General features: G+C 39.4%; 2 non-coding genes across 2 annotated transcripts; one reads left to right on the plus strand and one right to left on the minus strand.

Annotated features, from left to right (window-relative positions):
* Positions 1–12,321: 12,321 nt before the first annotated feature.
* On the plus strand, positions 12,322–12,394 carry TRNAV-AAC (transfer RNA valine (anticodon AAC)). The gene has a single exon. It is a non-coding gene; the product is annotated as a tRNA-Val (tRNA).
* Positions 12,395–16,465: 4,071 nt separating this feature from the next.
* Positions 16,466–16,538, minus strand: TRNAM-CAU (transfer RNA methionine (anticodon CAU)). Its single transcript has one exon. It is a non-coding gene; the product is annotated as a tRNA-Met (tRNA).
* Between the last annotated feature and the right edge of the window lie 8,034 nt (positions 16,539–24,572).

A 24,572-nucleotide genomic window follows, 5' to 3' on the forward strand; every position in this document is an offset into this window, starting at 1 on the left:
AAATGAAGGAACAGTTAACCAAAATGTCAGAAACAGAAACCTGTTTGAAATAAAATGATGTTTATTGGGACTGCAGCCCAGGAGACACAGATTTAAGAAGCACATGAGTCGTGTTCCACTGGACTACAAAATGAAGGAAGCTTATTAAAGGGAAAAACTGCAAGGCCACACAGTTAGTTACATAAGTTGTTTGTCCGTAATTATAATTGGAACTGGCAAGAAGCAAGACTGCTTGTTAAGCAAGAATTGGTTAGGGTCTGCAATGGTTACATAGTTACAAGGGGGAACCTTGAGACTATAAGTTTGCAGCTTGTGGAAGTTGCTCCAAATATGGCTGGTGGTGTCCTTGGGTTTGGTACAGTTCAAAGTTCAAATTCTCAGTGATGTAGGGACTGGTCTAAGACCAGATCCTCGGTGGATGTCCACCCTATTTTTATATGCCTGAACTATGATTACTCCATTATGATTTCAGTTTGTCATCAGAACCATAACAAATAAGGAAATAACTGGGTAAATATAATAGACTCTTATGTTACTCTTCAGTTCTTTAAAGTATATTTGATGCTTGAAAGTGAAAATTATTACATTATCTGGTGGAGTTTTCATTGTATCTATATGTATTATATACATAACATAAAGGGGTTATGGTAAAGGGACTGAATGGTGGTGAGGTTTCTATACTCAACTTGAATGGTAATTTATTGATTCTAAGTATACTGTGAAATATTAAGGATGTGTATGGTATCACTAGACCAGCTACTATGTTTAAATAAGTCAAGTGAAGGTAGGAAGGAAGAGGAACAAAGAACTATGAAAAATAAAGGGAACAAACCATTAATAAATTATTAAATAGTAAATGCAAACTTATTAGTAATAATATGATGTGAGTTTCTTATAGTCAGCATATTTATCTTTAATATATTCTGACAATCCAGATATATCAATTAAAAATCAGAGTTTGTCAGTGTATTAAAAATAAATATGCTGATTATAAGAAACCCATTTCAAATATAGTTAAATGTGAGATTAAAAGCTATATTCAAGAATAAAGGAGATATAGGAGATTAAAAGAAAAGAATGGGAAAAGAGACCCCACACGAGCATTAATCAAAAAAGATAAAGTGGATATATTAATATAAGACGAAGTGGATTTGAAAGCAAAGAAAATTGCCAGGTATTAATTGGGAAGGTATACAATTATAAGATGTCAGCTCACTAACAAAATAACTGTCCTAAATGTGTATGCCTCTGACCACAGAGCTTCAAAACCCATAAACAATAGCTAATGAAACTGAAAAGAAAAATAGAAAAATCCACAATTATCGTTGCAGATGTCAACAATCCTATCTCTTTCACTGATAGACCTAGTAGATAACAAATCAGGGAATAAATACATCAAGGAACTAAACACTATCCACCACTGGATCTAAATCACCTTATTAAGTAAAATTGCAATGTAGGTAGAAGAAGTTGAGAGAAAAGCAAAATCATATCAAAATTAGGAAATCAAGAATGGTCAGTCTGAAGCAGAAAACTGGTATTTTAGAAAGAGTTACTTAGCAACCAATGCCAGGGAGACTGAAAGTGGTGAAACCGGAAGTGGATCATTCTGTGTCCATATTTATCCTCCCTGCTCCTGAGGTATGGGTGGTCAGATTCCTTCTCAGTGGCCTGAGCCTACTGCAGTGCCTGGCACAGAACAGCTTCCCAACGAATATGCACTGAATGAATGGAAAGGAGATGATGGATTCAAAAAAGCTGCACAAGGATAATGTTCAGTATTTGGCAAGTCATTTGATGTAGGTTTTGAAGGAGGAGAATGAGCCAAAGTTGACTTGGAAGTATAAGCCCAGAAGTCCAGCACAGAGGTTGGGAATTAGACAGTTGATGTGTGGATGAATGGGTTACTTACTGTGGAGACGAACAGACAGAGAGATCATGAGCTGGAGCTGAGAAAGAGCTCACAGTTTGGAATCTAATAATTTTTCTCGATTCATACTTTGCTGTTTAGCAGCTCTGGGACCTTAGAAAAACTACCTAACTTCTCTGAGCCTCCACTTTATCTGGAAAGTGCAAAATATGATACATAGTTTTGTTGCCAAAATTCAACTGGACTACATGAAATAATCTCCATAAATCTCTTGGTATGATTTAGCCCGTAAGGTTGAAAAAACAAGGCGGCTTTTTGTTAAGTTCAGTTTGTGGTTTTTGTAGGGAGAATGTCTCCAGTCATATAGCTACAAATGGAGATGTAGAGTAAGACAGAGAAGTACAGACTGTAGACAAATTTGAGGACTATTGATTCACTCAGTGAAATAATATTAACTGGGCAGCTCCTATGTTTCTTTCAACAAAGGAGATCATGAAGGGTGTAAGATTGACTGAGATCTCTGAGCGCATCACTGGAACACAAGACTAACAAAAGACAGTACATTGTCTCCAGTCAAGCAACCCAGATGATCTTATCTGTAGGTGAATACTGGAAGGGCATAGACTGCATCATTCCTGATCTGGAGATTGGCTTACTGGAATGATTTTCAAGTACCATTGATTGTATTTACTAAAAGCTAGAAACTGATAAAATAGTGGTGGTTGGAAAGTACTGTCTCCTATTTTATTCTCAATGAGTAGAGCTCAAACTATCTGTCCTCTTAGCGCAGCAGGCAGCGCGTCAGTCTCATAATCTGTAAGGCCCTGAATTCGAGCCTCAGAGAGGGCAGGCAGGTCGTTATCTTTCCACAGTCCTTTGAAAAATGAGCCTGCGTTTGCTTAAAAGGGTGAAATTAGATTTCAAGTTTGTTGCACTTCCCAGTAACTTCAGTAAAATCATTGGTGAAAACACTTAGATTACACCAGAAAACACAAGTTATATCACACTTTTGATCTTCCTTTCCATCCGATGGAAGAAGCAGGGGAGAGTTCTCTTCCAAATTTGGGCCCCGAAGGCAGCCATTGGCAGCCATTGGCAGTTAAGGAATGGGGAGGTGTAAAATCATTTATTCTCTTAATCATGCAACAAATATTATTAGTGGACCCCTCTAGGTGCAGTGATTCAAGAGTGAATAAAACCTCAAACTTTCCTCCCTTATAGAGCTACATCCCAGTTAAGAGGCGTGGGAGACACAGACAAGACGCAAATAAGAAAACTGCATAATAAGCTAGGCGAGGAGATGTCTGCCGTGGGGTAATCATTAGGCCGTAGTGGGGCTGGGAGAGTGGAGGTTCAGCTTTCAGGGAAGAGTCAGGAAAGTTGTCACCTTGAGATACGTTCTAGTCTCTTCTTCCTTCTTGCTTGCTGAAATCCTTGCGCCCCAATTTTTCTAACACTGTCAGTAGAGTCAGTTTTACCTGTCCAGGCAAGCGGGGGTTACAAGAGCTTTTTGCACATAAGGCAGGTGGGCTTCGCTGGATAAATAGTGGTACCCGATACATCCTTCACATGTTTCTTCACATGGAAAATGAGACCTCCAGAATTCTCTAGGTGGTTCACAGCAACTGCTGCAGGGTCAGAACAATAGGAAATGATTAGCAAGCATTAGCTACTGCTTTTGCCTGTGGAGTGCTGCCCTTACTCACTGAGTTTGTACTATGGACGCCCATTAGAGGCTTGAAGAATGGATTTACAGATTGAGATTAGAACCCACTACGGTTCTGTTCTTGGAAAGAACAGGCTAAGGTTTCCCTTAGTCCCTGGGTAAGGAAAGAGCCCTAAATGAGTTTGAAAAAATGAATGTTCCTTGGGAAAAGCAGGAAGCTTTTCAGTCTGATCACATACTGGGTCTCAGTATACTGGTGACTGCTCAGGATGTCAGGATGCTTAAGCAGCCAATCTGAGCAGAATGTCCAAGGTGGAGAGAATCAATCTTGGTTTCATATCCACAACTTGAAAGGCAAATGCAACAGAGTTGTTGTCTACTGACCTTAGGAATGAAACAAATAAAAGAAACTTTGTTTCTTTCATGATGAAAAAAAACAAAATCAAAACCCAAAATCTTTACCATTATATCTGACTAAAATTGTGACTAGAAAACTCAAAATATCTGACAGATATTTAGGATGAGAAGGGATTCTGACCCGTGGAGCATCAGTGTTTTTGTTGAACTTTTCTTGTTTGATGAGTTTTTTCTGGATTTTGTGTTGATATTTCCTGACCATTCCTTCATTTCTTTAAAATTAAAGACTGAGTAAAAGCCCTGATTTCCAGGTTCCAATGTTCTCTTGAAAATTCTTCCTCTTCCCTCTGCTACCTCATCCTTGTCCAGGATCCCAGTGTCTTACTATGCCAATCCTATCTTTCTCTGGAAGACAGGAGGAGGGATGAAGCCCTACCCCGCAACCTGGGCCACATTGGGAGGGCTTAACTGTGCAGGTGAGAGGGCTGCAGAAGCCGCCCCTCCTCCTCCTCCTCCTCCTCCTCCTCCTCCCCCTCCTCCTCCTCCTCCTCCTCCTAGGTGGCCATATTTCCAAAATCTCTAACAATCACAACTCTGTTTTATAGAGAAATACATGACATATGAGACAGCCCCCCGCAATTCCACCTGGGCACCCCACCCAGCTGGGACCTTTACTCGCTTTCTGGCAATTCAAAAGAGTGCAATGGTTTCAGAGCTAGATCATTCCCATGATGAAATACTATAGATCTCACTTCCCCCCGACTCCTTAACAGAAACAGTAGTTTTTCATTGTGCTTTTGCTGAAGTCGTATTTCTGATGTTCTGCTCTCTCAGGTCCTCTTTGGTGGCAATGAAATAACCTTGTGGCACCGGATTAGACCCATACAACTGATTAGGGCACATGTCTAGAATGACCCCCGGTCAAAAAGAGGGTTAGAGCATGGGAATTAGGTTGAATGTTACAAAGCCTTCTTGGCACTGGGAGCTAGTGAGAAAGATATCTATTTTCCCCAGTTTTGCTCCTTCATTCCTTCTCCACAGGCACCTGAGTCCTCAGAGCTTCTCTCCTGAACCCAACTCCAGGAAATATTGGATTGCCTTTAAAAATGACAATTTATACATTTATATTTCACACAGAAGACAGCACAGACTCAGTCTTTAGCCAATACTCTTTGTCATTGTACTACAACAAGGAAGGAAAACCTGCTGTGGAGGGAGTGAACATGATCTGTACTGGACTATGCTGGCCTTTCCATCTCAACATTCATGGTTTTGGGCTAGTGGGAGGGTGGACCTCCCACCCCTGTTTTCCAAACAGAGAGATCCTGGTGAAAAGAAGGCCTTTCCACTATTTGTAATTGACCTTTATGGGGTCTATTGAGCTGGGGGAAGAGGGAATGCTGTTGAGGGACACCTAGAGAGACAAGATGTACAACAGAATTTGTGGGTGTGAGGTCTGAGCTTCCTGGGTCTGGGAGGGGACGAAAAAGACCCAGATTGTCAAAAACAAAAAACAAAACAAAAAAGAAAATATGAAATTAGGGGAATTCTTAGAGAAAACTCATAAAGAAGAATAGGAGTAGGATCTTTGGGTAGTTCTTCCTTAAGGAGGTTCCTTACCCACCTATCTCAACCCAAACATCGTAGTACCTGCAATGACAGTTCAAATCAACATCTTCAGAAATATCTCTCAAATTATGAAACAATCAGGTGGTATTTACTTTCCACACATAGAATCCAAAATAGATTTTTCCTCTTTGCACAGGCAGCTGAAATATGATTTAAAATGGGGGTGGGGGGATCCCAGCAGGTAATGCAGGAAATATATTTATCAACATTAGTGATCAGAACCAGATGAGGTCCAAAGACAGGAAGGAAAGATAAAGAGGGTCATGATTCTGCCATGCTGAGCTGTGAACAGCCCTTGCACTTTGCTTTTCACTGAAAGACTTCCCTCACCTTCAACTTGATCTTAAACATCTTCAGGCACAAAGAATCCTATGGATGATGCTCTTGGAGACTCCGTGAATGGGTGCTCCTTCAGCACACCCAATATTTGGTTAGGCCAGAGTCACACAGTCTTCAAATGAGATGGAAAATTTCTCACATTTTGGCTCTGCTGTGGGTATTCGGTAACTGGGCTCTGTCTGGGCTAGTTTCCCAGTTGTCCACAGAGGGCCTTTCTTCACCTCTCAGCTCCTGACTAATACGTCTTCTCATTTTGAATCAGACCTGGTAAGGTGCCTACTTCTTGGCATTCAGCCCCTAAATCAAATGTTACTTTGCTACTGAGACCACCCCCCCCCATAGCTAATGCCTCTTATCGTGATTTCAGTCTATCACATCAATTTATGTCACCTTCCTCACAAACACTCTCTGTTTCAGAAAGTGTCTTATGAAGTTTTTCTTTTTAAATTTCCTGTCTCTCCTCTAGAATATAAGGATCTTTAGGCTCAAATCACTGTTTTGCCCTCACCGTGTCTGAAGTTAAGGCATAAATACGGCTTCTGTCTTGAAATGAAAGTATTAGGTAAGGCTAAGGAATAGGCAGATCAAATATTGAACAGTTAATAATTTAATAAAGGATTTCATTAACTTCCAAAATGTTAATCTCTGCATCTGTCGATTTATTTTACTCTTTCTTTATGCCTTATTCGATGTTTTGAATTTTATTGATGAATGACAACTTATTTATAGTGTATAATTTAAAATTTTCCCAGACAGAATCTTCTACTTTCTAATTAGTGAATAACAAATAAAGATGTAAGGGAACACAAATGTTTAGGACTCCCGTTATAAAACAGTCACAACTGATAACTGTTTAAAGTTGGGTGAAAACTAGAACAGAGTTAAAACCCTATTTCCTTTTGCATGTATTTTCTTCTAACCATTTTCTTCTACACAGGTTCTTAATTTCCAGTTTCTCTTCAACAGTGAAGTCCAAAAGTGTTCCCTCTGTCTCTTCTTCTTTTTCCCACAGCCACTCTCTCCTCTCTTCCTTAGCAGAGGAATAGGAACCAATCATGCTCTTGCCTCAGGGCATCTTTGAGTAGATGTGCCCTGAGTCCAGTCCTGGTTTCACAATAAGGACCTTGAAATCTGAAGTTTGGGGCACCCGGAAGAGTGAATAATGAAGTGGAGACATTACTCTAAAACACTTGAGGAAAGAACCTAGAGGTGTAAGTGGGGGATTAGCTCAAGTGGTAGAGCGCTCGCTTAGCATGTGAGAGGTAGTGGGATCGATGCCCACATTCTCCAACTTTTACTCTTTCAACCACGGAGCTCCAGCTGACAACTGCAAATCTTCCAACCTGTAGAAAGAAATGAGAAAATTAGACACTTTGGATCCTTCTCTGGGCAAGGACAAGACAGGACAGGGTTGGCTCTACTGGCCTTTTTTATGTACCTCTACTATCAACCTATAATTTATTTTCTGTTTCTTCAGAATAGCTGGTCATCTCAAGGGATATGCCCAATTCCTCTTTTTATTCCTGTTTCTTCCTACTACTTGGCAGCAAGGCGGCAGAGTCCTGAGAAGCGCAGGGCAGAGCGGGGTCAATAAAGCCCCAGCTTTCCTGTCACTGATTGAAACCAGGAACCTCAAGTAACCAGAAAATATCAGGAAAGACACTGTGGAAAGCAAACACATGAAGTTATTAGTGAACTTCTGGATGCACCTGTGAGTTGTGAATAAATGGCTCTGATCCTAAACAACATACCATAGACTTTGAGAACTAGCTAAGCAAGGTTTGGTTGGGGTCTGCAATGGTTACATAGTTACAAGGGGGAACCTTGAGACCATAAAGTTGCATAAAGTTGGTTATGTTGTTCTCAACAGGGCAAATGGCATCCTTGGGTTTGGCAAAGTTCAAAGAAAATTCAAGTTCTCACTGATGTAAGGAGGTGTCTGAGACCAGATTCTCAATGGCAGACGTCTCCATTTTTATATGCCTGAACTATGATGACTCCATTCTCATCAGAACAATAGCAGAGAAGGAAATATCTGGGTGAATAGGATAGACTATTATGTTTCTCTTGAGTTCTTTGAAGTATGTTTAATGTTTGAAAGTGAAAAGTACAGCATTGTCTCATGGAGTTTTCATTGTATCTACATGTACTATATACATGACATAAAATGATTAAGGTAAAGGGACTAAATGGCAGTGAGTTTTCTAAATTCAACTTGAATAGTAATTTATTGATTCTAAATATACTGTGAAGTATTAAGGATGTATAGAGTAATCACTAGAGCACCTACGGACAATGTTTAAATAAGCTGAAAGAAGGTAGGAAAAGAAACAAAGAATAAAAAATAAGGGAACAAACCATTAATAAACTATTAAATAGTAAATCTATATGCAAATTTATCAATAATAACATTAAATATACATTATCTAGACACATCCATAAAAATCAGAGATTGTCAGAATATACTAAAAATAAATATGCTGACCTTAAGAAACTCTTTTCAAAGGTGTTAATATGCGAGATTAAATGTCATAAACAAGATTAAAGTTACACAGGAGATTGATAGTAAAGAATGGGAAAAGAGACACCACGCAAGCATTAATCAAAAAGAGCCAAAGTGGATATATTAATATCAGACAAAGTGGATTTCAAATTTCCAGTTATTAAGTGAGAAGTTACATAATGATAAGGTGTCAGCTCACCAACGAAATAAACTATCCTAAGTGTATATGCCCCTGACCACCAAGCTTCAAAATTCATAAACTGAAGCTGATAAACTTGAAAAGAAAAATAGAGAAATCCACAGCTATCATTGTAGATGTCAACACTTCTCTCTCATTAATGTCAGATCTAGTAGTTAACTAAACAATACCATCCACCAATGGATCTAACTGACCTTATAGAGCAAAATCGCAATGTAGGTAGAAAGAAGGGCCAAAGAGTTGAGAGAAAAGCAAGATCATTTCAAAACTAAGAAATCAAGAATGGTCAGAGTGAAGCCGAGGGACGTTATGAACATAAATATTTTTAAAAGCGTTATCTAGCTGTAAATGCCAGGGAGACTGAAAGTGTGAAACCGGAAGTGGATTGTCCCTTGTCTCTATATATCCTTCTAGCTCCAGATGTCTGGGTGGTCAGATTCCTTCTGAATCACCTGAGCCTACTGCCCTGCACAGAGCAGCTCCCCAGTGAATATGTACTGACTGAATGGAAAGGAAGGGATAGATTCAAGAGAGCTTCACGAAATAATGTTCAGATTTGTTAATAATGTTCAAGGGATGTGGGTTTTGAAGGAAGAGAATGGGCCAAAGTTGACTTGGAAGGCTAAGCCCAAAAGGCCAGCACAGTGGAGGCTGGGAATTAGATAGTTAGGGTATACACGAATGGGCTACTGTGGAGAAGAACAGGCAGAGAGATCATGAGATGGAGCAGAAAAATAAGATCACAACTTGGAATCTAATAATCTGTTTCTCAATTCAGGCTTTACTGCTTAGAAGAAATATTACTTAACTTCTCTGAGCTGCCAACATATCTGGAAAATGCAAATTATGATACATAGTTGTTGTCAAAATTCAACTGGAATACACAAAATAATCTCCATAAATCTCTTAGTCTAATTAATGGCACAAAAGGCTGGAAAAAAAAAAAAAAACAAACCAGGGAGGTTTTTTGTTAAGTTCAGTTTGTGATTTTTGTAAAGAGAATGTCTCCAGTTGTATCAATGCAAGCGGAGATGTAGAATGAGACAGAAGTATGAACTGTAGACAAATTTGAGGAGTATTCATTCACTCAGTCAGTGAACTAATATTAACTGGGTACCTCCTAAGTTTCTTTTTAACATAAGGTACCAAGGAAAGTGTTAAGAGGGGTTGGGATCTCTGAGTGAGGGAAGAGGCAGATCTCTGGAACACAAGAGGGGAAAAGAGCAGCAAAAGACAGGTATGATTGTTCCTGGTCTTGCTGTCCAGAGTGTCCAAGACCTCTGGGTCTACGCTGGAAAGGTGTGGACTCCTCCGTTTCAGAACGTAGAATCCATCAGGCGCTTAGGTGCTTATAAGGAATGATTTTCAAAGAACATTGATTACATTCTTTAAAAGCTGGAAACTGATAGACATGCCTGGAAAATGTTATTTCATATTTTAAGTAGAATGTGGGAGTTTAAGCTTGTGTTCCTTCTTAGCACAGTTGGCAGTGCATCAGTCTTATAATATGAAGGTCCGGAGTTCGAGCCTCAGAGGGGGTAAAGCAGTTCACCTCTCTTATGTTGCTAAAAAGAAAAGGTATGTAGACTGTACCAAAACAAACAAACAAAAAAACAAAGTAAAATGATCAAATGCTGCCAGCTAAGCTTTGATAAATTATCCAGTTTTTGCTCAGGAGGGTGAAACCAGATTTCAGGTTTGTTGCACTTCCCCGTAACTTCTGTAAAATCATTGGTGAAGTAATTTAGATCACACCAGAAAATACAAGCTATATCATATTTTTGTGCTTTCTTCTCCCTCTGATGGAAGAAGCCAGGGAGATTTCTCTTCCAAATTGGTGCTGTGAAGGTCGCCTAACAGCAGTTAAGCAATGAGGATGTGTAAAATTATTTATTCTTTTAATCATGCAACAAATAATTCTTGTTAGTGGACTCTTCTGGGTGCAGTGATTCAAGAGTGAACAAAACCCCCTAATTCCCTTCCTCATGGAGCTATACCCCTCCATCTTCAGCTTCTTCTAGAGTGGCAGGATCCAAGGAGCTTGAGGATTTGATTAATGAGGTTTGTGAGGGTTCTTACACTAGGTAAACTATAACTCTTTGACATTCTGTGAGCTTGGAAGCTGGAGGGAGAAAGCGGAGACAGTGGTCACATCTGGAATGCTGACAGTGTAGACAGTGTAGTAGCCTTTTCAGGATAATAAAATATCTTGAAACCACTTTATTCTTTGCGGAACCAGTGACAGTATGGTGACATATATGATTATGGGTTGTAGGATTCCAACTTTGCCCAGTTGATTTTCTTTTAAAATGTGAAAGAGAAGTGATGTTCTGTTTTACTTCTTATACACATGTTACCAAAATGATACCCAGAGATGGATTTCTGAAGGTTAGCTTGTCTAGAGCTTTCTTCCTAAAGATCAGACCGTGCTGTTTCTTCCCCTTAAGGGCTCAAGGAAGGGAGGCATCTTCAGGCTGTAGAAAGCACCACAGTGGTTACGAGGGGATTACCTCTTTCCATCTGCTGCCTCTCTGAGCCTTTGAGAGAAGGATGACCACCACTGGGGACTTGGAATACAGGCTACGAAAGAATGAAAAAAAAAATCCTTTTTCAGCACCATATGCTAAAAATTGTACTAAATGTTTATTAATTTTATGGAAGTTGTTTGATTTAGGCTTTGCAGTTCATCCAAATATCATTATTCCCATTTTACAGATAAAATTGAAGCTCAGAGTAGTTGAACCATTTTTTTCTCAGTTCGAATGGCTGTATGGAGCAAAACCGGAAGTGGAAAACTGATTTTTTTTTTTCCTATATTAAAATGTAGGCTTTTCCTTTAGCCCTGTGCATAGTCTTATCACTTTTTCTCCAGACCAATTCATTCATTAATTCATTATTAAAACAAATACTTATAAATGAGTGGATTTAATCTTCCACGCATCAGATATTAATTCAAAATCACTTGTGTCTACCACCCAGGTTCAAGTATTCTATACATGGCTTTGACACTTTCTTCTCCCTCAAAATCTCTACATCCAGTGTCTTGACACATACTCAAATACTGTAGATCCTTCCTGGACAACCTCTCCAGAATCTTTCTCTTTCCTCTCACGCATCTATGCCTTTATCCATTCTATGTTTATGGAGAATGTATTCTGTACCAGACAGTGTACTGGGCTGGAGATGCAGAAAGACTCATGCTACTGCTAATCTCAGGAGCTAAAAGAATAAACCTCGATTCTTTAATATCTTATAACTTCTTTTTCTCTCTCTCTAATTCTAGTTTCTCCGTTTCCTGCCTATTTGGCATTCAAAATAAAAGCGTTTCATAAAATGTTTTGATTTTAAAGCCATGTGCCTGGATTTTTTTTCAAAGGTTCTTAAGCCTCCACAATTTTCTCCCTAGTGTATCTTCATGTGTCCAGGCTTTTCAATCACTGTTTCCCTCCATGTCTATTTTACACACACACACGCACACACACACTCCACTCCACTCCAACTAAACAGGTAATTGCTGAACACAGGAATTCCTACCTCCATGCCTGTTCCTTCCACCCTGTTCACTCTTCATCTTCACCCCTCAATGTCCCTATTTTATATCTTCTCTCTGATATGATCTCGCTTCCTATTTCCGATGGGTCTTGCTTGTAATAGTTTGTAGTTTGGGGTTATTCTCTCACACGGTGTAGATGTGAAACCTTTCATGACCCACCTCAGCAAGAATTGAATAAATATGCCGGGAAAGAAGCACAGCGTGAGTTTCCGTAGTGTAGTGGTTATCACGCTCGCCTAACACGCGAGAGGTCCTCGGCTCGAAACCGAGCGGAAACAACTGGTGTTTCTTTTGCCTTCCACCATCTGGGAAAAAATCAGTGTACCACCTGCCCTAAAAGGGACAAGTGATCATCCAACTTCTTTTGGTTTGTTGTTTCGGTCTCCTTTTCAAGACACAAATAATCATCCTGAGATAGTCTTGTCGCATTAGCCAACTGTTCTGGGTGACTCCTCCCAAGTGAGACGTGTTCTCTTCTGTCCCAGAAAATCTGAAACGTGAACTTCTGGGGTATCAAACTTTTCCCATGGCTACTTTCTTTTCTTAGCGGAGGAATAGGTACCAACCGCGCTCTTGCTTTGGGGCATCTTTGAGAAGATGTGCCTTTAGTCTAAATTCTGGTTTCGCATTAATGGCCTTGACATTTCCTGAAGTTTGGGCCTACCAAAAGAGCGAATAATGAAGTACTCTGAAAAACTGAAGGAGGAAGGGGAGTGGGGGACGGGGGGAAAAAAAAAGAGAGTGAACTTGCTGTAGGGGAATTAGCTCAAGTGGTAGAGCGCTCGCTTAGCATGCGAGAGGTAGCGGGATCGATGCCCACATTCTCCAAGTTTTACTCTTTCTACCGAGGAGTGCCAATCTTCCAGCCTGTAGTAAGAAATGAGAAAATTAGACACTTTGGACCCTTCCTTGGGCAGTTCAAGGCAGGGCAGCGCTGGCTCTACTGGCCTTCGGTATGTACAGATACTTTCAGCCTATAATTTGTTCTGTTTCTTCAGAATAGCTGGTCATCTAAAGGGATATGCCCAATTCGTCCTTTTATTCCTGTTTCTTCCTGCAACTTGGCCACAAGGAGGCACAGTCCTGAGAAGCTCAGGACAGAGCGGGGTTCAATAAAGCCGCAGCTTTCTTATCAGGGACTGAAACCGAGTGCCCCAAGTATACTACCAGAAGATATCGAGAAAGACACTGTGGAAAGCAAACACGTGAAGTTATTAGTGAATTTCTGGATGAACCCATGATCTATGTATAAGTGACTCAGGTCCTAAACAACATAAACTTTGAGAACTGAAGTGATAGCGCACTGCCCAAGTCCACACTGGTCACTGGATTGCACACACTCCAGAGATCTCCAAATAGCATCAGAGAGGCTTTGGAAATGGATTGGACTATGAAACCACAACACACAGAAGGCTGGTTGGTACTTGGAACTTGAACACAAGGCAGTCAATTGACTGCAAAAACAAAAGTAGCAATATTCTCCATAAAATTTGAACAAGACACAAAGTCTGATGCAAAAATGGCCAGGTTATAATCCAACATTATTCAGCAAATGAAGAACCAAGAAAATTGGTTAACTGACTTGGAAAAGAGAATCAACAGATATCAATACTGAGATGACACAGATGTTGAAATCTTCTAATAAATACTTTGAAGTAGTGATTATTCAGTGCTCTGAGAATTAGGGGTGAGAACTGTTTGAAATGAATTGAATGTTAGAAAGTCTTAGCAAAAAAATGGGACATATAAGTCCAAATTGAAACTTCAGAACTGAAAATGTATTAACCAAAATTATAAACAACAATGCCTCAATGGATTGTCCTAATAGCAGACAATGACTGAGAAAAAGTCAGTGAATGTGAAGATAGACAATAGTAACTATCCAGTCTAAATGACAGAGTGAAAAGTATATTTTAAAGGATGGCTGGTGCTTCAGGGACAAATTGGAAAATAACAAAGATCTTATATTCACATCATTGGAGACACAAAACAAGAGGAGAGAGAGGACCTTGTAAAAAGGGGAAATTTTTTTTGAATTTCCAAATTTGAAAACTTTCCAAATTTGGCAAAAGACCTAAGCCAGATTCAAAACGTTCAGTAAACTTGAAGCAGGATATACTCCTATAAATCCACACCCAGACATGTTACTATTAAACTGCTGAAAACCAAAGGGAAAAAATAAAAACTTCTTGAAAGCAAACCGAGGAAAACTAAAGGCAAACTGCGATCTGAATGGTTTTGGAGTTCTCATCAGAAACCACAGAGGCCATAAAGAAATGACATGACTTTCTTAAATGTTGAAAGAATAGACCAGAATGCTGATATAGCAAAAATATCATTCAGACAAAGAGCTGAAAAATACATTTTGATTTGAAGGTAAACTGAGATAATCCATTGCCAGCAGAAGTGCTAGAAAAAAGTAAAGTGTGAGACAAGAAAAATGATACCAGAAGGACACTTGGAACAGCATGATTGAACAATAGCAGAGCTAGGAAAGATCTGGGTAAATATGACAGACTGTTATTCTCTTGAGTTCTTTAAAGTATGTTTGATGATTGAAAGTGAAAATTACAACACTGTCTCATAGAGTTTCATTATATCTACATGTACTTTATACATAACATAAAGGGCTTATGGCAAAGATACATAATTGTGGTATAGGTTTCTATACTCAACTTGAAAGGTAATTTATTGATTCTAAGTATGCTGTGAGATGTTAAGGATGTATAGGGTAATCACTAGACCACCTACTAACAATGCTTAAATAAGTCAAATGAAGGTAGGAAGGAAGAGGAACAAAGAAATATGAAAAACAAAGGGAACAAACCCTTAATAAATTATTAAATAGTAAATCTGTATTCAAACTTATTAGTAACTATATTACATGAGTTTCTTATAGTCAGTATATTTATTTTTTACTAGTTATCCATTTTATACATATTAGTGTATATATGTCAGTCCCAATCTCCCAATTCATCCCACCACCACCCCCAGTATGTTTATTTTTTAATAATTCTGACAATCTAGACATGTCAGACTGTACTAAAAATAAATATGCTGACGGAATTGCTTCTCAGCATTTTCTGCTGTGAAGTTTTTGCATATCGGTGTCTATCTCCAGGAACCTCTAAAACAAAAGAGGAAAAACTATCCAAGTTTTGTGTGTAGCACATGAGAATGGCCTCTTTGTTTCCTTTTATGATTTTGAAGGGTTTCTAAAGTTATTACTCAGGACCGGCATTACAGTTGAAATACAGAGGCAGGGACGGTAATCATGGGGTCCTAGGCAGATGGGTAAGCATCTCGTTAAGGACAGACTTCCCAACACTCTCTTTCTTCCTCCTCTTCCTGCGTGAATTCATTTTCTATAAATTCCACTGGGCGTCAGAACCTTCCTTTGCCCGACTCTCTGGCTCTTTGTCATCCCCTCCCCGACCGGCATCTACTAGGAGACCTTAGACCCGCAAGTCCCCTCGTAATCTAGCTTCTCTAGGTCCCCGTCATTGGCCATTTAATTAACTTTTCACCATTAAAATTAACTTATCTCGGCTTCTATAACAAGGGGTTGAGGACCCACCCGACATACAGCACCGCGCATTGCTGTGATGGAAAATGACCAGCCCAGCCTCGCACAGACCTTCTTCCTCTTTGAGCATCTATCTCTGCCTGCTCCGAGATCCCCCATCTCTCTTCCACTGTTTTCCTCCACCGGCTACAAAGTTGGAGTGTCAGTTAAGACATCGCCAGCCCTGTCGTGTGTGGAACCATACGAGGAAAAAAGTCAGAAAGATTCGATTTACTACACTTCCAATATTTCAATGTCCAATATTTCCCTGTCTTCTACGGGCTCATAAAAAAATTTTTTAAGACACCCGCCCCCCCCCCAAAAAAAAGTCAATGTTTTCTATATCTGTATTGAGCTGTAGTCAACTGGGAAGTTGCTGTTACCGACCAAGAGGGCAAGGAGATGCACAGCCGAAGACCGCGGGCGTAGACCCTGCAGGCACCAGCCAGAGAAGTTAGTGAAGTACAATTTCTGTCCTATTGGCTATTTTGAGCACGTGGTTATTTCGGCACTAGAAGTTTTATGCTCCGCGTGGTTTTTCAGGACTAGTCTGGAGCCCCAAGCGTCACCGCCCTGAAGGCAGAGCTTCTCCAGAACCCCTCGGGAAACAGCCGTTGTGCGGAGCGGCGAGCGCGTGTCTACTGGGGACCCTAACGGTTATTGTAGGAAAACTCTGGCTCTGATACCATCTCACTTCTTGATACTTCAGAGCAGAAGAAACTACGTCCCAGAGGTAAATAAGTGCAAAATCAAAGAAAACGAACACGCCGAAGAAGAGAGAGCTTGCCTTCTCTGAGGCTCAAACTCAGGACCTTCAGATTATGAGACTGACGCGCTGCCCACTGCGCTAAGGGAGCGTCCTTGATGAGATTATAAGGGAATTATCTAATTTCTTGCCCTCGAAACGGACTACTTTCTGGATTTTCAGTTTTCTTGGTCCAGAGTTACTGGCTATCCAAGATATTTCCAAATATCTAGATTCCTTTCTAGCCCCGCGCTCAAAAGAGCTTCATACCTGGAAACTAGTGTATCCACTGAACAATTGTGCCTGACCTCTGGTTGGTGCTGTCCTTATTTTCGAATCATCTGGATTGTCGTTCCCTCAGTTATCACTCGATTTTTTACCATCCATAGTCTCCTCTGTTGGAATAGTAGACTCTCACCAAATAGTAGTTGGATGAATGCATAACTCCCAAACATATCTGCAGTCTACACTTACGTGTCTTCATTTAAATCTACATTTCCACCTATGTTGCCTGAGATATTCCACTCAGTATATCACAAACTGATTTTGTAAGTCTGCATGTTTTCTTCACTTCTATGTACCAAAAATCCTATTAAAGATTCTATTCACTCAATTTCATTTAGTCCAATTTAATTTTTTGCCATAAATCTATATATCATTATCCACATTTTACTGATGAAACTGAGGCTCAGTAGAATCAGATTCACAGCTGCTAAATGGCAAAGCCAGATGCTGAAAGCAGATTTTGCTGATTACAAAAAGTGTGCTTTCTTCACTCTAGACTATGTTCTTTCCACCATTCTTCCCCACATCACCACATTCACTCGTTACACAAATATTTATAGAATTATGAGTTCTTCAGTCCATTCAACAGACATTAATTCACAGCCTGCCATGTGCCTGGCACCCGAGTTCAAAACTTCCAAGACAGCCTTGACCTTTTGTCCCTCAAATCCTGACAAATACCTTAGACTATCAGTGCTCAAAGTGTGGTGTCCAGACCCATGGGGGTTCTGAGACACTTTCAGGGTATCTGTGAGGCCAACAATTTTTTCATAATTATCAAGGCTTTATTTGCTATGAAAAAAAAATCCGATGGTGCAAAAACGGCAGCGCATAAAGCTTCTGGTGCCTGCTATGGATCAAGGCAGTGACATCAAGCTGTGCTAGCAGCCACTGTGTCTATCTGCCACACACTCAGAAAAAAAAAAACGTATTTTACTTAAGAATATCCTTGATGGAGCAGTAAAAAATATTGACTAACTCTCACCCTTAAGTACATGTCTTTTTAATAATTTGTGTGAATAAATGAGAAGTGCAGAAAAAGCCCTTCAGCTGTGCACCACAGTAGAATGATTATCTCTAAGAAAAGCACTTGGGTGACTTTTGCGTTGTGAACTGTCCTAGTTATAGGTTTTGTTTTGTTTTTTTTTTCATGAACACCACTTTTATTTGAAAGAAGTAACAGACAAAACTATGACATATTCAGGCATTTTCTCAGGAATAAAAAAATTCAGCCTGTCACTTCAAAGAAAATACCTGACAGAATTTGTTTGCAATGATAAAATATTAGCCTTCAAGTGAAAATTAGCATTTAGGAAACTTCATGAATTTACAGCTTCCCAATATTTAGAGATGTTTCTGATGAGATTGGTGATGGTATCAATGAATGTTCTTTTCTGTTTGTTTGATATTGTATACTGAAACGTTTCAACATTTGGAAGAACTATATATCTCAGTGGACCAATATAACCAAGTTGTTACCAAATCACACATGGGTAAAAGATCCATTCAAAGTTAGCAATAAGGCATCAGATTCTACTTTACAACCAACCATAAAGAAGGTACTGCCTGTCAAGTATTGGTGTAAAATCAAAGAAGGATGTCCACAATTACCTGAAAAGGCTATTAAAATACCCTTTCCTTTTCTAACAGCATATCTGTATGAAGCCAAACTTTCTTCATATGCTTGAAACAAAACATTATATATCAAGATTTTTTTGAATGTGGAAGCAGATATAAAAATCGGTCTTCTATTAAACCAGTCATTAAAGAGAGTTTAAAATTATATAGTTATTTTCCATAAAATTATATTACTTATGATAACATCTAGTAGGTTGATCATGTTATTTTAAAAATCAAATAAACATTTTAAATCTTAACATAATAAGTATTGACAGATAAAATTCACAAAGATCTTTGGGTTTCATTAAAAAGTTTTTAAGAGTGTGATGAGTCCTGACACCAGAAAGCTTGAGAAGTACTACACTAGATTATTTTTTACAGAACCTCTCTTGAATCTCCCTCTTCCTTTTCATTCCATCATTCATTCTACTCATAATTATTGAGGACGTGTTCTGTGCCAGGCATGGGGAGTCAGAGGCAATTGGGCAACCCCGACCTCAGGAGCTGACAGAATAAACAAAGGCCCCGTTCCCATACTCTCAAACTTCCTCATTCTCTCAGCTAAAAACAGCCTCTTAAATATATCATTTTGATAATGTAACCCTTCTGCTCTGTATTAATTTGCTAGAGATGCCATAACAAAATACCACAGACTGGGTGGCTTAAACAACAGAAATTTTTCTCACAGTTCGGGAGGCTACAAGTTCAAAATCAAGGTGTCGGCAGGTCTGGTTTCTTCTCAGGCCCCTTGACTTGCAGATGGCCACCTTCTTGCCGTGTCCTCACGTGGTCTTTCCTCTGGGCACATGTCCGGTATCTCTCTCTTTGTGTCCTAATTGTCCCTTCTTTTAAGGACACCAGTCAGTTTGGATTAGGGCCCACTCTAATGACCTCATTGTAACCTAGCCACCTCCTTAAAGGCCCTGTCTCCAAATACAGTCATGTTCTGAGATACCACGTGCTAGGCTTTCAACATATGAATTTGGAGGGACAAAATTCAGCCCATAACATGCTCAGATTTTTTATATTTTCAACTCCAAATTTTCACCCTTTGCTGTCACCACTTCCCTTCATGAGTATCTTAAAGCCCCCTCAATTAGAAAGGCCATACACTTTTTCTCATAGAGGAGTTCCCACTTCCATGCCTGGTTCACACATCCATGATTTCTCCTCATCTTCATTCTCTAAGGCCCATTCTTGACTTTTTTTCTGGAATCCATGACTCCTTTTCAGTAACCATCTTACGGTTTTTGCTGTTACAGTATTCAGTATGGATGTGCCCCATCTTTCATTAATATCTTCCATCTAGCAGTCACTGTATCCATAAGGAAGTGCAGCCAGTGGAGCTACACTCCAAAACCTTACATATACATAGACTAATTATTGAGTTGGCCAAAAATTTCCTTCGGTCTTTAAGTAAAAATAAAAGACACATTTTTCATTTTCACCAAGAACTTTATTGAACAACGTATTCACCGTTTTGTTCCACTACCTTCTGCCATTTCCCAGGCCACTTCATAATTCCATCTTCCCAAAATGTTTTATCTTTTTGAGCAAAGAACTGTTCCAGGTGCCTTTTACAGTTGTCCAGGGAATTGAAATTTTTTCCCTTAAGAAAATTTCGTAAAGGAATAAATGGAAATCCAAAGGTGTAATGTCTGGTGAGTATGAGGATGAATCAGAACTTCCCAGCCAAGCTGTAACAGTTTTTGCCTGGTCATCAAAGAAACATGCAGTCTTGTGTTATCCTGATGGAAGATTACGCATTTTCTGTTGACTAATACTGGATGCTTTCCATCGAATGCCTCTTTCAGTTGGTCTAACTGGGAGCAGTACTTGTTGGAATTAATCGTTTGGTTTTCCAGAAGGAGCTCATAATAGAGGACTCCCTTCCAATCCCACCATATACACAGCATTACCTTCTTTGGATGAAGACTGGCCTTCGGTGTGGTTGGTAGTGGTTCATTTCGCTTGCCCCACGATCTCTTCCGTTTCACATTATTGTACAGTATCCACTTTTCATCACCCGTGACAATTTGTCTTAAAAACGGAACGTTTTTGTTATGTTTAAGTAGAGACTTGCATGCGGAAATATGGTCAAGAAGGTTTTCTTCGCTTAACTTCTGTGGAACCCAAACATCAAAGCGATGGACATAACCAAGCTGGTGCAAATGATTTTCAGCGCTTGATTTGGATATTTTGAGTATGTCAGCTATCTCCTGCGTGGTATAACATTGATTGTTCTCAATGAATGTCTCAATTTGACTGCTATCAAGTTCAACTGGTCTACCCGACTGTGGAGCAACATCCAGTGAGAAATCTCCAGCACGAAACTTCGCAAACCACTTTTGACATGCTCGCTCAGTCACAGCACCTTCTCCATACACTGCACAAATCTTTTTTGTGTGTTTCAGTTGCATTTTTACCTTTCTTGAAATAATAAAGCATAATATGTCAAAAATGTTCCTTTTTTCCTCCATCTTCAATACTAAAATGGCTACACAAAAATTCACCAGTTTTGATAAGTTTTTCTTTAAATGCACGCTGATAAGACAGCTGTCACAATACAATCTAACAAAATTGCTTCGAATGAAGTTAAAGGCAACTAAGCGCTACTAGAGACATCTTACGGAAAACCAAATGAACTTTTTGGCCAACCCAATATTTATATTGCCTAAAGAAATTCCTGACTCTGAGTCCTGATTCTGAAGGTAGCCATTTGTTATCTTCTTATTCACTCAGGTTCTTGCCAAGCTTACAGGATCCAATGAAGGTCCCAGGAAAAGAGGGAGGAAGGTAATGCAACCCTGCTTCTGTTTCTACCTACCTGGTTCCTTTAGCTGGAAGCTCTGTAGCATCCATGTCATGGGATGATTTATGCCATAGTCTCAGGAGTTTTTCTAATGTTAAGAGTATCTTTTCTAATGAACTCTTTCGTTGGTGAACTCTTGTCATTTGTCTTGGTCAATGCCAGTAACAGGTCTGCATGTCAAAATGTTTGTAGGTACTTGGGATGTTCTTCTCTTCCTCCATATTTGGGTGAATCATTTTCTCTTAATTAGGGAAGTTCTTTCACTCTTGTTTCAAAGTCTAGTCCAATATGCTTCTTTTACAAAACCTCTTCCTCCATGCCACATTTCTCTTCAGATTCTTTTCAGACCCTCTTAGATCTTTGGGGTGATGGTTGTGGGGATCCTGGCTATAACTACTTTCTACATTGCTACACATGTCTATTTAAATTTGAATAGGGACATAAAATGAGAAAAAAATACACATTCGTATCTCAAAATATATAGCACAAATGCAAATAGGGAACAGCTGACAATAGACCAGGAATTATCTACTTTCTGCTCTGGTTTTAAACAGTTTTTATGTTGTGGCATGTTAAAGACAAATAAATGGGAGTTATTGGCTAGAACAAGATATTATTCCAAAAGTGCAAGTAACTGGGACACATGAAATTCATGGCTTTTTATTTTATTTGCCATCTCTAAACAGAAATTATATTTACACCAATACTCAGAAATTGAAAATGTCAAGTAGATTTACATTATAAACATTGTTGTATCTGCCATGTGTTTGGAATAACCCAAATGGAGCACTGCCTCTTAGATATCTGAGATGTCATTTTTTGGTATGATAGTAATAATAACAAAACTGATTAACAGATAACCATATAACTTTATCAATTGGACCTCTCCAAATTCTGTGACATGAAAATGACCAATCTCTGGGATAGAATAATACAGAAGATATATTTAGGTCTTCCATTATCATTTTATTTTTATTCACTGGATGCATTCTTTTCCTACCTCCATATGAAGTTTTATGACTTATCCTGACTCATACCATCTCAGTCTCAAAAATTAAAGTGCTAAGCTCCATGTAACACTCTAAAATGCAAACTTGACCTAAAGATAAAACTTCTCCCTTCACCCACTGGGGATTTTGAGTCATGGCTACTTGGATAACTGCTAGGGAAAATATTTCATCTCTCTTTGCTTCCCTGAACTCCTACCCTTCCCCTGCCATCTTGTTAACTAAGGCTTTGACCCTTCCAAGTTTGAGTGTAGTGGAGGGATGAGTTAAGGCAGAGCGAGGTGAGATTAAGGGGACGGGGGTACAGTAAAATTCTTACTTAAATGGTGATGTCATTAGTGTGACCCTCTCTGGTTGTTCAGATTTTAAATATGAATAATTCTTCTTTGAACAACACACAGGATTGTGGGTTCTCTTTTGCATTTCCCCTGATGATGACGTATTCTCCTCCACTTCCTTCCCTGTGACTTCCTTTTCAGCAGCTGTGAAACTCAAAGTTTCCTCCTGCTTCTTTTTTCCTAAGCTGCTTTCTTTTCTCCACTCAGCCCACTTGAACTGGCTTTAAGTCGATCCCCTGCCATTGCTCCCTCTCTCCTGCTTCCCACGCATGTTTTGTGGGAAATGCCCATGCCTGGTTGTCCCTGATAAGCTCTGGAACTACAGGCCAATCCCAAGAAAAGAGCAACTTCAGGCAGTCAAGCTGCCCATCTCTTGCCTTTATATTACCCATGCCCCTCTCCACCGTGTCTCCCATATTTTGATGCCATTGACTGGCCTTGCTGACACCTCTCTTGTGCAGATTTAGTAAAAGGGCAGAGACACCGCAATCTGCACCTTCATGTGTAGGGAATGTGCAGAAATAATAGCATACCAACAGCTCACTCCAAAATCCTTTTCATAAATTCTATTTCCATTGCCATCGTTTTGTACTATACGGATGCTCTCCTCACCCTGCTCAGGATCTGATGCCACTGGCTGGGCTCCTGCTTCCCACAGACACATCCCTCCTGCTGATTAGGCTTCAACACCTCATGCTGAGCTACCCTCTTCATCTCACTGGGGCTCCGACACTGTGCTTGGAGCCCCCTTCTTAATTAAGTGGATGCCTTCTGCACTACGCTTGGATTGAACAACCAGCAATAGGCAGTTCTCCTTGATACTTGTCTATGCATTTTCTCACCATGATTTGCATTGCAAGTCTGATAGAATGTAAATTCTTTGTCATTTTTGTTTACTGATTGGTCCAAAAAGTCTAGAACAGTGTCTCTGAAAATATTTGCTGAAGAATATATCTGTGAAAATTTCCTTCTTTCTATAGTATATTCTTGAGATTTCCTTTATTGAGGATCACTTGTGGGATAAACTCTCAAATTTTCTTTTGTCTTCTGGTATCTTTATGTCACTAATGTTCTTCAAAAATAGATTCACTAAATAAAATTTTAGTTGAAGAGTAATTTTATTTCTTCAATTTGAAAATTCTAATAAGCTATTTTCTAGCTAACAGTGTCACCTGTGCAGGCAATCTCTTTTCTATTTTTTGAGGATTGTCATTAGTCTCTAGTGCCATTTTGATCCTTTTTTTTCCCCTCCTCCCCCTCCCCCCCCCCCTCCTCTTTCTCTTTGCTCTCCTCTTTATCTTTTACAGTTTCACTATGATGTGACTGGCTATGGATTTCTTTTTATATTTCCAGCTTTTGATGAATTGGACTTCTTGAATCTTTTCTTTCCTATAAATCTTGAAGTAATAGGTAAAAAATTCTCATGTATTATGTGTTCAGTTTTTCGTTGTGGATCTCACACCCAACCTCCTCTCCTGTAGATAGAAGTTATCACAATTGTCACTGAACATGCCAGTGTTCAGTCAGATGACCATCCCTGATAATCAGCAGAAAGGAACTGATGGAGGCATAGTCAAGAGTTAGAAATGTTTGAATACTAAAGAGCATTAACTTATTGCTTAAAATGAAATCCATATAGAAGAAAGTAACAAAACCTCCCCAGATTATATTACCATCAGAAGCAGCCTCCTCAAATGAATAGCAAATATAAATTCTAGAGCTTTAAATTATAATGCTGGCGAGGAGTGACATCAGCAAGATGGCAAAATAGAAAGCCTTGTTCCCTGACAGAGACACCAACTTAACATCAATATGTGGTCCAAAAAGCTTTTATGAGAGCTCCAGAAACCAGTTGAGAAGTTGCAGTACCCCAAGTACTGCAAAGCCAAGAATGGCTACATTGAAATGAATAAATAAAACCATTGCATTCTACCCACTGTAGACTTTCCTCCAAGCTGACAGAGCCCAGCAAGATCAGGAGAAAATGCCCAACTTATTGTTTCCCTCTTGGGAAGGAAAGGAAAGAATGGAACATATGTCCAACATTTTGGTTTTCGTGGGGGTGCAGGGGAGGCTGCCCAAGG

Source organism: Eschrichtius robustus, chromosome 12 (assembly GCF_028021215.1).
Source record: "Eschrichtius robustus isolate mEscRob2 chromosome 12, mEscRob2.pri, whole genome shotgun sequence".
In the NCBI taxonomy this organism is placed as follows: Eukaryota; Metazoa; Chordata; class Mammalia; order Artiodactyla; family Eschrichtiidae; genus Eschrichtius; species Eschrichtius robustus.